Here is a 14,492-nt window from a genome sequence, read left to right on the forward strand (position 1 = left end):
GAGCGATGTCAGGCTGCTGACGGCTACGTATATTTACGAAATAAATACACAATGAATATGCATCTTTTCTGATTCTTTTAAAAAGTTATATATTACAGTATCCAATAATATTGTAATTACACAATGAATATGCATCTTTTCTGATTCTTTTAAAAAGTTATATATTACAGTATCCAATAATATTGTATGTATTCTCATATTATTGTATCAAAATACTAACAAAGCGGTCAGTGTTTTTGGTTTGGAAATCAGCTGATGGCAAATAAGAGTTTATTTCTCCGTATTTAACTCATTTCGGAGCGAATTGTCTTTCTTCTACTTTGCATAAAATATCTAGATACTCTACTTATATGAGACAAATTAATTTGTCATTATACGACGTGTCTTTAAGTCAAAATATGAATTTAAACCGCCTTGTGAACTAAAGTATTTTTTTTTTTAACAGATTGCGTTGTGGGGATGTTTATTGTGTAAAAATATTACATGATTCCGTTCGCTATTTGCACTTCATTTCATCGTAGTGCAACCTTTACCGTTACTTTACCTATCTTTTATCGGCGTGAAAACAACAGTAAAATGTGTTCTTTCAAGACCTGAAACTTTGATTAAAATAATTTTCTCTCAATTTTATCTATGGTTGTGTTTGATGGCCTAAGTTTACTAAGTTATATCCTTGTTGCCGATGCACGATAATAGTATTATAGCCTTACTCGCTATGGATGAAACTTTCGCAAACTTCGGTATAGTAGCATCAAACTTGACTGTAAAAAAAATTTCAGAGAAATGTGTTTTAATCAAAACTATTGGGCATGAAAAGAACACAATTTATTGTTTTCACTCCAATAAAAGATAAATACAGGCGGCCCTCGGTTAGCGACAGGGGTTCCGTTCCTGGCCACCGATGCCAAGCGATTTTCGACGCTGAGCGATTTTAAAGCCTACGGCCGCCGCACACCTTCTTTCGAAACTCTAAGAGACCAGTCAAAGGGGCCTTAATCCCACAACGGCGCAATAAGTAAAATTATATTTATGCAGTATAGTACTATAGAATTTACTGTACAGTGCATATGGGTGTCTAGAGTATGTAAAGATATAATAAAGTTTATACAGTGTACAGGTAGCTGTAGTGTTCAGGTTACAATCATTAGTCTTACGATAGTTCGATTTTATGAGAGATCAAATTACAATGGCCTAACTTTATCCATCTTCTAGTTACATAAGTTCAATAACAGCAAAAGAGAATGATGAAAGTATGGTTTTAACGTTATACTCGTTGCGTGAACGTGTACAACCATGAACAACCGAACGAGAAAACGACTTTTTTTTTTTTCTAAGTACAACCGAACTGGATAACATCTGTTTGGCTTGTATTTCGATCATCGTACTACAGTGCAACATTACCGTATTTGTTATAAATGGCGTTATGTATAGAATAGAACTGAGATATCTTAATGTAATAACTTTATTCGCTATAGATCAGAGATCAATATAGATTAAAGATCAATCGAGAAATATACCGTTAAATTTTAAACCTAGTTATAACATTAGCTGAGAAAACTGTTCAAGCTGCTAATGACTATTATCGTACATCGGCAACAAAAATAATAGATAAAATTGGGATAAAATCATTTTAATCAAAACTACTGTGCTTGAAAGAACACATTTTACTGTTGGTTTCACGCCGATGTAAGATAAATAACGTAAAGTTCGTATTACGATGATAAAAAGGATTACGTATTGCGAACGGAATCACGTAATTTTTTACGCAATAAACATGCCGCCAACGTAATCGTTAACGAAAAAAATAAAAAAATGATATTGTCATGTTACAATAAAGTTTTATACATACTTACTGACAGATATATACTTAGCTATAGACTCCGTCGTCTCCGACAGAATTTCAAATTTCGCGGCACACGCTACAGGTAGGTCAGGTGGCAGGACTAGGAACCATCCCCGTTTTCTAATCAGAATTCTTCTCTTCCACCTGTCTCCTGCGGGAGGCTGGGTGGGCTATTAATCGTATATACTGTCAGGTAAGTATGTATAAAACTTTATTGTAACATGACAATATCATTTTTATACATTCAACTTCTTCCCTGCCAGATATATACTTAGCTGATTAGCACCCATGGTGGTGGGTAAGAGACAGCTAACTACTGAAATAGACAGGTAAAACAACATATGTTGTAGGTATTTATAAACCTTGGTTCCTACCTTATTAGGCTGAAGACTTCGCGGCTACTGCCTTGGAGTCTGCTTAGCCTCAAGAGCCTCAGCGAGATAATGATCTATGGCTAAGAGTTCTTGTGGGTCTGCCAATGGGGTCTTATCCACTTACTCGGCAGAGCCTAAAGGCCTTTGTCATTGGGTGCTATTCCACTAACATGACAATACACCTTGTTCAAGGAGCACAAAACCGATCCCGATCACCTGATCCTAACATCCATGTTAGTTCTAAGATTGTAAGGAGTTATCCCGAACTCCTCACAAACAACCAAAAACTCGAAACATAATTATACTTTCATTACAAAATATACAAAAAAAATTTTGTACTCCCCTACTAGTCATACATACCCTTGATCCCCTACCAGCAATGACACTCTGCTCCCGTGCGACAGTAGTGAGCTTGCTACTAGAAAAACCAAGCACATATCTGACAAGAGGGTTTATGTACGATAAAAAACACAAAATTAAGGATCAGTCTTTGCTCCAAGACCCAGTACTGTATCTGCTGATACAAAAGGACCTAGCGAGAAGCACTTCTCATAGGTCACTCTCACGTCCTTCAGATAATGAGATGCAAACACTGAATTGCACCTCCAATATGTAGTCTCGATGATATTCTTCAGAGACATATTCTTTTGGAACGCCAAAGACGTTGCTACTGCTCTTACTTCATGCGTCTTGACCTTTAGAAGACCGAAGGATGCCTCAGAGCAGTTCTTGTGAGCGTCCGTAATAACGCTTCTCACAAAGAAAGCCAAGGCGTTCTTGGACATGAGTCGTTTGGGGTTCTTCACTGCACACCAAAGACCTTGTTGACAAGCTCCCATCTGTCTCTCTTCCTCTCTAAATAGTATTTAAGAGCTCTCACTGGACAGAGAGATCTCTCTATCTCTCTGCCTACCAGGTTAGATAGGCCTTTTACCTCAAAACTTCTGGGCCAAGGTTTTGATGGGTTTTTCGTTCTTTGCCAGAAACATTGTCTGGAAAGAACAGATGGCAGCATCTCCTTTGAAACCCCACCGTGGAATCCAGAGCGTGTAATTCGCTCGTCCTCTTGGCTGTAGCGAGAGCCACCAGGAACAAGCATTTCCTAGTGACGTCGCGGAAGGACGCCAGATGTAAAGGTTCGAATTTGTCCGATGAAAGGAATTTCAGGACCACGTCTAGATTCCAACTAGGTGTTCTAGGAGTAGCTGCTTTCGACGTCTCAAAAGATCTAATTAGATCGTGTAGATCTTTGTCGTTAGCCAATGTCTAGGCCTCGATTCCTGAAAACTGAAGACAGCATGCTTCGGTATCCTTTTATTGTCGAGGACAGATAGGTGTGACTCCTTTCTCAGAAAGAGGAGGAAATCGGCAATATTCACTATAGAGGTACTGGAGGAGGACAGCTTCTGACCCTACACCACCTCCTAAAGACTTCCCACTTCGACTGGTATACTCTTCTCGTCGAAGCTCTGCGGGCTCTAGCGATAGAGCCCGCAGCCTCGCGAGAAAAGCCTCTCGCTCTGACAAGTCTTTCGATAGTCGAAAGGCAGTCAGAGCGAGACCTGGGAGGTTGTGATGAAACCTCTCGAAGTGGGGTTGTCTGAGTAGATCGCTGTCTGTTTGGAAGCGATCTGGGGAAGTCCACTATCCACTCCAGTACCTCCGTGAACCATTCCTGGGCTGGCCAAAATGGGGCTATGAGTATGAACTTCGTGCTCTTCGAAGCTACAAACTTCCTGAGCACTTCCCCCAGGATTTTGAACGGGGGAAAGGCGTAAGCGTCCACACCCGACCAATCCATGAGAAACGCGTCTATTGCGAAGGCTCTCGGATCTTCTACTAGAGAGCAAAAGGTCTCTATTCTTTTGGAGAGGAACGTCGCAAACAGGTCTATGTGAGGTCTCCCCCACAGGGACCAAAGACTTCGACACACTTCTTCGTGAAGAGTCCATTCTGTGGGAAGGACCTGGTTTCTCCTGCTCAGTCTGTCCGCTCTCACATTCTTGATCCCTTGAACAAACCTTGTGAGGAGAGTTATGCCTCTTTCTTCCGTCCAGGTTAACAGGTGTCTTGTCAACTGATAGAGGGAGAACGATGTGCGTGCCTCTTGCTTGCGTATGTAAGCCAGAGCCGTGGTGTTGTCTGAGTTGATCTGTATCACCCCGTCTCTGACTATCTTTTCGAAGGACTTTAAGGCTAGGTGTATGGCCACAAGTTCCTTGCAATTGATGTGCCAGGACACCTGTTCCTTTGTCCAGGTGCCTGACACCTCCCTTGCTCCCAGCGTCGCTCCCCATCCCGACTCCGAAGCGTCGGTAAACAACACTTGGTCTGGGTTCTGCAGAGCAAGCGATAAGCCTTCGTTCTTTTGAAGCTGAGGGATCCACCACCTCAGATGATCTTTTACTTCTTGTGGAAGTTGGAAGATGTCCGAGAGTTGACCCGTCTTCCAACTCCACACCTCTTTGAGGAAAAACTGAAGAGGGCGAAGGTGAAGTCTCCCTAGCGAGAAGAACTTTTCCAATGAGGACAGGGTCCCTAAAAGGCTCAGGTAATCCCTCGCTGAGCTGTTCTTTCTCTCTAAGAAGCTCGAGATTCTCGACAAACCTCGAGCGATTCTTTCTCGCGAAGGATATACCCGAAAACCCCGAGAATCCATCTGAATCCCCAGATAGACCAAGTTCTGGCTGGGGATCAGTTGTGACTTCTCGAGGTTGACGAGCAACCCTAGCGAATCTATCATGTTCCTTGTTACTTCCAAGTCCTCCAAGCACTGACTCTTCGACTTGGCCCTGATCAGCCAGTCGTCCAAGTAGAGGGAGATGTTTATCCCCTCTAGGTGAAGCCATCTTGCTACATTCGCCATCAGGTTGGTGAATACTTGTGGGGCTGTAGACAGACCGAAGCACAGAGCCCTGAATTGAAAGATCTTGTCTCCTATCACAAAGCGAAGATATTTCTTTGACTGATGGTGAATGGGAACGTGGAAATAGGCGTCTTGCAGGTCCAGAGAGACCATCCAATCTCCTGGACGAAGCGCTGACATTACAGAGGCGGACGTTTCCATACGAAACTTCTTTTTCTGTACGAAGCGATTCAGAGCGCTTACGTCCAGAACTGGCCTCCACCCCCCCACCCCCCCGATGCCTTTGGTACTAGAAAAAGGCGATTGTAAAATCCCGGGGAGTGTGGATCCTGCACAAGTTCGATGGCCTCTTTTTCCCACATTTGCTCCACCATTTGAAGGAGAGTCTTTCGCATTAACGGGTCTCTGTACCTCGCTGACAGCTCCCGAGGCGTAGATGTTAGGGGCGGGCTGTCTTCGAAGGGGATTACATATCCCTTCTTCAGGACCGACACTGACCAGGTCGGCTCCCCTTTGTGCCCATACTCCTGCAAAGTTCAGGAGTCTGGCGCCCACTGGTGCTTGGAGGAGCAACAAGTCACTTCGATTTCTTGAAGGGCCTAAATGAAGACCTTCCTCTCTTTTCAGAGCTCTTCTTTCTGGCAGGGGGACGAGCCGCTGCACCTCCACGAAAGGGCTGCTGAGTAGGACGAGATTCCTTCTTAACCGTCGCCACTACCGGTCGTCCTTTCTTGGACGTTTGCGTAAGTAGGTCCTGCGTCGCCTTCTCAGTTAGTGAGGCGAGATATATCCTTGACTAACTGAGAAGGGAAACAGATGATCTGATAGAGGGGTCGAACAGTAAGGCAGTCCTCTGGCTCGGAGAAACTCCTTTCGATAAAAGGGAACCATACACTGATCTCTTTTTCAGGAGACCAGCACCAAAAAGTGAAGCCACTTCACCCGAACCGTCCTGTACTGCCTTGTCCATGCAGGACAGGACGCTATGGAGAATTTCTGGGTTCTTCAGAAAACTCCGGATCCTTAGATTTGTGGCCAGAACTCCGAGTGACCAATCCAGAAAATTGAACACCTCTAAAGTGACAAAAAGTCCCTTTAGAAGTGGTTCAACTCTGAAGTGCTCCACGTCGCTCTGACCGAACCTAAGGAGTGACGTCTAGAGGCCTCCACTAAACTGGCAAAGTCGGCATCTGCAGAGGCGGGTAAAGAAAGACCCATAGTCTCTCCTGTCCCATACCAAATACCTCTCTTCCCGTGCAATCTGGAAGGAGGCATGCAGAATACTGTCTTTCCTAACTCCTTCTTCTTGTCCATCCAAGATCTAGAGAATGGAGTGCCTTTCTTCATCGATATCGCAGGCTTCATTTTCAAGAAGGCCGACGATTTAGCCGTAGCTGAGCTCGAAAAGAGCGAACGAGGAGAAGGAGGAGTCCGCAGGACTAAGAGAATCTCCAAACTCTTGTAGCAGTAATGAGGCCAAGACTTTGTAACTAGAAAGTCCTCATTAGCAGGAGGTTCGTCGTCAGACAAACTCGTCTAACCCTCGATCAGACGAAGGAGAAAGTTCACGTTTTGAGGGAGAGTCCTTCCAAGACCTCCTATGTTCTGAAGGAGAGGAGCTCCTATTTGGCGAAGAGTCATAACCTCCAGGAACGAGTCCCCGACTCTTGACTCCTGGCTCTTGACTCTTGCCTCCTGACTCCTGCCTCCTGGCTCCTGACTCTGCCTCCTGACTCCTGCCTCCGACCTCCGGACTCCGGACTCCTGCCTCCTGACTCCGGACTCCTGGCTCCTGCCTCCTGACTCCTGCCTCCTGGCTCCTGGCTCCTGGCTCCTGCCTCTTGCCTCCAGGCTCTTGCCTCCTGGCTCTTGCCTCTTGCCTAGATGCCTCCACACTCTTGGCTCTGGGCTCCTGCCTCCTGGTTGACTCCTCACTCCTGGCTCTTGGCTCTGCCTCCTGGGTGACTCCTCACTCCTGGCGGTGCCAGACGTCTGATTGATTCATCCAGGTTCGTACCGGAAACCTCACTCGGGTAGGAGTATCGATCCTGGAGGTAGATACCTCCATCCGTCTGGAGGATCTTTTAATAGGAAGGGAAGTGTCTTTCCTTCTAGGAGGCTCCTTTGACAGGACTCCTACAAACGACGAAATCTGTTCCTGCATCGCCATCATGAACCTCTTAGTAGCCTCCTCTTTATCCTCTTCGGGAGGAGGGGAAGGAGGAGGGGAGGAGTCCATAGCCTCCACCTCCTGCCTCCTTCTCACTCTGGTTGGAAGAATGGCTCTTCTCGCCTTCTTAACTCCCGATGGAGACTCCTCAGGGAAGTTTTCAGGGCTCGAGTCAATAGTCGGCGCCCTCCAACTCCTCTTGAGAGGCCGAGATCGATCGGAATCTCTCCAATCACGTCTCGGTGATGAAAGGATCCCTGACGACGAGAAACACTCACGTAGGACGCTTTTACAATAGCGGTCCTTGGCAGTCTGGGGTGTCACAGAAACCGCCGAAGGGACACCTGATCGGTGGGGATTCTCCACAACCTCCTTTCGGCTTTCGACATTCCTTCTCCTCTGGGCATGTGAGCTTGGAAGAGGTCTAGACCTAGGAGCGTTGCTGAGCCGACCAGATGCCCCCTCCACTACACTGGGGACACTCATATCACTGTCCACTGACAATTCACTAGCCTTACCTTGTATGGCAGCATTTTGTTTCCATCAACTTGAAGGCTGCTTTTAGATCTGCAAGTCTTTCGCTGGATCTACAGGTTCTGCAATAGGAGAAGGGGCTGCAATGGAAGGAAGAAGTAGCAATACTTACCCTTGGGGAAGATCCCAAGCTTGGAATTAGTTCAGATCTAGAACTACTTAAACTTCTATGAGAAGCCTTCCTCACTCTTTCTCTTTCTAACTTTTTTTAAATAATTAGTTAGATTCTTCCATTCGTTCTCACTCAAGTTCTCACATTCCTTACAAGGTATTAGTAAAAGAACATTCATACTCCCTGCACCTCTTGCATACCGTGTGAGGGTCTACCGAAGCTTTCGGCAACCTCACCTTACAGCCTACATTCACACAACGTCTCACAACCATACCAGAATCAGGACATATTTAAAGAAAAATCCAAAATTCAAGTCCACAAAAAAAAAGAGTCCACAAAAAGCGTATGCCAATCCAACAATCCAGATACGTCACCAAAAGTCGGTCAAGAAGATCAATTGCCGGTGAAAAAAGAAAAACCAATCGAGAGGAACCAACAACAATGTTGATGGTCCGGGCGACAGAAGAATTCTGATTAGAAAACGGGGATGGTTCCTAGTCCTGCCACCCAGGGCAGGGCGGTAGATCACCTGACCTACCTGTAGCGTGTGCCGCGAAATTTGAAATTCTGTCGGAGACGACGGAGTCTATAGCTAAGTATATATCTGGCAGGGAAGTTGAATGTATAAAAATAGTAGTTACATTCACAACGAGACATATTCAATAAATATTTCCACCTAAAAACACGCTGTATAAGGAAAAATAACTTTGTCTCTTATAAGTCAAGTATCTAGATATTCGTTTATGCTAACTAGAAGCAAGAGCATTCGCTCAGAATTGCGTTATGGTGAAACAGACTCGTATTCATCACTGATTTCAAACCACAACATTGGCCGCTCCGCGGAATACGGGCTTAAGTTTGCCGTAGTATTTTAAAATACAATAATATGAGAATACATACAATATTCTTGGATACAGTGAAATAATGTATAACTTTTTAAAGGATTTATGGAAAAGATGCGTAATTAATAAAATAACACAATGCATTTTTGTTTCGGAAATGTGGCGGACAAGAACGAACATGAAAAACCATCCCCTGAAACGTGTGGAGCGTAGTTACAAAGGCTGCCTTAATTTGTATCTTCTTTCTGTACAAAAATGAAAATACCTTTACGCAATATTTTCATACACATTTTAAACATAAAAGCATAAACATTTGAAAAATCGACACATTGATCGCTAAATTTGCAACCAACACTTTTTTTTTTTTTTTTTTAACTCGATATTTTTGGAAGAGCGGCAGACGGCGGCAAAAAAAATGCAAATTAGCGATCGATGTGTCGATTTTATAAATGTTTATGCTTTTATGTTTAAAATGTGTATGAAAATGTATTACGAATAGGGTATTTTTATTTCTGTGCAGAAATATGATAAAAAGGCAGCTTTTGAAACTCCCCTTCAAGTTATCGACTACGATGTGTTTTTCAAGTTCGTTCTTGTATGCCGCCGCGGCATACAAGAACGAACTTGAAAAACACATCGTAGTCGATAACTTGAAGGGGTTTCAAAAGCTGCCTTTTTATCATATTTCTGCACAGAAATAAAAAATACCCTATTCGTAATACATTTTAAACATAAAAGCATAAACATTTATAAAATCGACTCATCGATCGCTAATTTGCATTTTTTTTAAATCGATATATTCGGAAGAGCGGCAGGCGGCGGCTTACAAGAAAGAACATGAAAAAACATCGTATTTGGTATCGTGAAGGGCAGTTTCAAAAGCTGCCTTTGTATCATATTTCTGTACAGAAAATAAAAATGCCTTTCACGTAATACATTTTCACACACATTTTAAACAAAAGCATGAACAATTATGAATCGACACATCCATAGCTAAATTTTGCACTTATGTAACTCGATATTTTTGGCATAGAACAGCGTCAGAGGCATATATTTTACCCTAATACCTACGTAATAACTCTCCATAAAATTTGTTAATATAATTTGCATAACCTTTATGGTCTGAACGGCATTTCTACATATGTATGAACTCGTTAGACAACGGCGCTAGCGGCGCTGTTAACTGAAATTTGTGCCGTAAAGATACCTTTAAAATGCCTTATTTTTTTAATGAATATTTTTGACGACCGCCGTAAAACCGATTCGCCGTCGAGTGATTGCGCCGTTAACCGCGGGCCGCCTGTACGTAAAGCTCGTAGTATTTTGATGAGATAAAGTGAAAATATCGAACGGGATGCTGATTTCTGTTTATGCAATAAACATGCTGTCAGTGCCATCTACTGACGAAAAAAATAACTAAATTTCGTTCACAAATGATACGTTTTCAAGTGATATTTCCACTTGAAAACATTTTGTATAACGTAAAATAACCTTGTCTCACATAAATAGAGTATCTTGAGATTCATTTGCACTAACTAGAGGCAAGAAAGTCGCTCTGATTTGAGTTCAACACAGCAAAACAATCTTACTTCGCAATCGCCTTCAGCTGATTTCCAAAACATAACATTGATTGCTGTTTGTATTTTATAATACATACAAACAAATAGTAATATGAAAATACATATATTATTGGATGCAGTCACGTAAAACAAAACTTTTTTAAATATCCATGGAAAAGATGTATATCTATTATGTTTGTATTTTATCGTATGATACTAATATATAATTATTACATACTCGAATTTTATATCTCATGTAACATGCGACCCCTTTAAAATTAGCTCCAAAATTAGGGCTTCAAAAGTCGCATGATACGCGAGTATATACGGTAATGATGTCTGCTCATTTAAACGACATAGAAAACCAGCTAGAACATGCATGAGATTAACATTTCACTTATGTGACATTAAAAGGTTGTCTATGTACGAGTCTTGCTTGGTGCACATTTCTACTAAATTGTGTGTGAGATGACAAATTTTTAATAAATTTGTATTTTTCATAGCTAACAAACCTCATATCTGAAGGCTAAGTATAGTCAGTATTAAAGTTATCATTGATCCTATGAAGGCTAGACAAGGCCAAAAATGCAGAGCCTTTTATGGAGTATATCATATCTCTTGACAAGTCTATGGGCTTGTAGCTCAGTGATGATGATAGGTAATTGGTGGATGAGCACAAAGCAAAGCTCACCACATAAGAACTGCAAGACCTTCAGAGGCAGCAGCAAAAGAAAACAGCTATGGGAGGGAACTGCAATTTTCTTGAAGACTATCACCCTGACAAAGCTGTAACAAACAATGTTATAAACCTGCTGAATGACAATGCTATCTCTTGTGTTAGGAAAATTTTACAATGCAAGCAAAAACAAACATAACTGGATAGGTTTTCAGTGAGAAAAAAAATAGCAAGTCTCAACCAGAGAGAAGTAGAAAGAGAGAAAAAAGAATCGACTTCATAGGCACAGTTGCTTTTAAGAAAGAGTGATCCCCTACCAAACAATAACATCTCACCTCCCTCACCACTTTCCATATAGGCCATCAACTCTCCTAATTACATGTAAAGTGAAACATATTTGCATTTATTTAATCTATTTACTTTTTTATATTTTTTGTCTGGAATGGATTAATTCAATTCCTAGTACAGGCAGTCCCCGGGTTACGACGCTTGTCAATAGACGTTATTTCCAGGGTTACGACGCATGTTCCAGGGTTACGACGCCTACAACGCTCATCTGGGAGATTAAATATGACACCAAAAATGCAAAATAATCAATATTTGAAGGTTTTTTACGATGAAAAATGCCATAAGAATGCAGTTTACATAGTTTTCAATGCACCCAAAGCATTAAAAGTAAGGTTTTCTTAGGATTTTTGACGATGTTCCGGCTTACGACGATTTTCGGCTTACGACGCGTCTCAAGAACAGAACCCCCGTCGTAACCCGGGGACCGTCTGTATTTCTTTGGGCAATGTTACAAACTTATAACACTCTACAGATAAAAAAAATATGGCAGCTGACTGCTGTGAACCCATGAATCCAGGTGATCCATGCATAGGAGTATGTATTATCACTCTTCCGTCTGTCAAACAAAAGACTCTGCAAAGCTATATAATTGAAGAGTAGATATATTGGGTAACAGATGATAAAGTCACATGTGGAAGAGAGGAATACAAAATGAAACAAAAGGATATGTTTCACTACCACCAACAAAACAATGCTGAAAAAGCCTTAATATTATTCCTCTGCTAGTTCAGAATATTTAAATTATGTAACCATAACAGGTCCTGTAATGCTATCATGACAGCACCTTTTGATGTATCTTTAAAATAAAATCTGAAACACTTCCTCAACCTACAACAAATAACAAACTGCAGTCTAAAACAAAATGGAAATTCAATCATCCAGTCGGACTGCAACTTGCAAGAGGGTATCAGCTACAGTGTGTCTTGTATGGGTGAACTGTGGTGCTAGCAATGTGCCAAAAGGTTATAAAATTAACAGGTTTCTTACGCTCCTCAAGAATAAGACAGTCCCTTTCATAGTGTAACAATTGGCAAATATACAAGACACCAAATCACAATGCAGATAACAGAATTTTCTGTGATGCAAAGACAGCTTAGACAGGCATGAAAACATCTATGTAATAACTATAATTTCAATGAAGTAAGCCAACTGGTTATATTCAGTGCATAGAAGACTAATACTGATAAAAACACCGGTGAAACTATATTGCAATAAAAGTGAAGCTAATTAACTGACTGTATCTTTGACCAATGAAAAAACTGGGGTACTGGACTGACACAAAACATATTGATACAGCTATGGAAAAATCCAGTACAGTAATTAGGGGTAAGCCAAACAAAAAGACAACCATGATGGAGTAATACCATAATTTCACCACTATGACTTTTCCAACACTTGGACAGAATCAGAAATGCAAGCTATGCATTTCCTGCAGTATTGCTCTTCTGCATAAACTACATAATTACCATTTATGAAAGTAACTTCACGAAGCAAATTATCAATATACCTCAAAGCAGAAAGTATGTATGTATAGTGCCAAAGAAACTATGTAACTACAGCCAGACACATAAACCATATGGCAAAATATGACTTCAGACATCACACTTACTCTGTTGAGGTCCACTTCTCCATAATGATCCTTGGCTGACGTATCTTCATTCAATCTTGAATAATCAGCTACATCTAGTTTAGGGGTTGCTTCTTCAATAGGTACCCAAATGTATGTCTCGGGACAAAGGAGATATGAAGGAGAGTAGTTCCCTTTATAACGCATTTTAGGACACGAATGTATGTAGAATCCCATGTAATACCACTTGATTGCTGCCGCAGTGCGCTGCAATTCCCGTGTCAGCGCAAGCTCTCTGTAATATATTAAAAGAAGATTTCTGGCACTTGTTGAACTCAAAAGGTGTGCATAACTTTTGAAAATGATGTTTTTATGATAATACAAGCTTTAATTATACTTACCCAGTAATTACAAAGCTATAGTTTCTGTTTTTTGCAGTAGTATATATTCAAATTTCAGAGTAGCGACACTGATAAGTGTGTAGGTGACACAGTCTCGGCCCCTAGCAAGAAGGTTTGGAATGACACAGTCAATTAGCTCATTTCCGTTTATGCTTATGTCCATCAGCGGGGAGGCTCTGATCATGTAATTACTGGGTAATTTTAATTAAAACCTTGTTTTATTATAAAAACAATTTCTAATTATGCAACTTAGACAGTAATTACATAGCTGACTCCCACATTGACAGGTGGTGGGATAAATGGACATGCTCTACTGTAAAATATTAATTCATGAAATGAATTAGAAATAGAAATGCTGATTGCATTGAAACAATGCTTCTTAGTTAAGAGAGCTTGCAGTAGAGACTTCCTCTGGTTGTTGCTCAACTTAACCTGTAGTGGTGCGGCAGTAGAGCAGAGGGTCGCCTCTACTTAAGGGGGAGCCTTGTAGCAAGGATGATTCCAATTGCTCACAAGGACTACAATTTGCCCTTTGTCCCGGGCACAGTACCATAACAAAACATAACCAGATTATGATGTCACCTACACTGGAGTAAAAACCACAACCCATCCACTATGTGTCGGGTGCTCTAAGTTGTACCCTCTTGGCTCCCTAAACTTCGATCCTTCGCTACCAGGTGAATGTTCGGACAATAGGAAGGAATCCAATGCTTTCTTCCTCGATACCATGCCAGCAATTAAAATTTTCAAGGTACTACCTAAATTTTAACACTAAAAAATTCTCTTACACTATGAGAAATGATAACTGATCATACTACCAGTAGGTAGAATGAGAAATGAACATATGAGATATATATCTCTTGAAAGCTAATGAGGTAGAGGTTGTACTTAATGTCATCAGCTTTGCTAAAAAGATGAAAACGCTCCTCTTAAATCTGAGTCTCAGAAGAAAAAGACCATTAGGGTAAATGGCAAGATGTCCTACTCCAAGGACGACACACATATGTGCTTGCCATAACATCTTGGGTTAAATCTGGTCTGGGCTTCTGGTTCTAGGAAATACCAGGCCATCTAGCCAGGCAGGGGGTTCCACTCTTCTCCCTGCCATAAAGCACTGACTTATGAAGTTTACCTAGTGATGCAAAGAAAACTTACTCTGACAGAAAAAGAAAATGGCATCCCATGAATTAGGGGTAACTT

The 14,492-nt window shown here is 41.5% G+C and overlaps 1 long non-coding RNA gene across 1 annotated transcript in view; it reads right to left on the bottom strand.

Moving 5' to 3' along the window:
* The window catches only part of LOC135225694 (uncharacterized), a 44,634-nt gene that overhangs the window by 14,100 nt on the left and 16,042 nt on the right, over positions 1-14,492 (bottom strand). The window contains exon 2 of the long non-coding RNA XR_010317069.1: positions 12,934-13,186. This is a non-coding gene — a long non-coding RNA (uncharacterized LOC135225694). The remainder of the gene's footprint in view (positions 1-12,933; positions 13,187-14,492) is intronic.

Source organism: Macrobrachium nipponense, chromosome 13 (genome assembly GCF_015104395.2).
Source record: "Macrobrachium nipponense isolate FS-2020 chromosome 13, ASM1510439v2, whole genome shotgun sequence".
Classification (NCBI taxonomy): Eukaryota; Metazoa; Arthropoda; class Malacostraca; order Decapoda; family Palaemonidae; genus Macrobrachium; species Macrobrachium nipponense.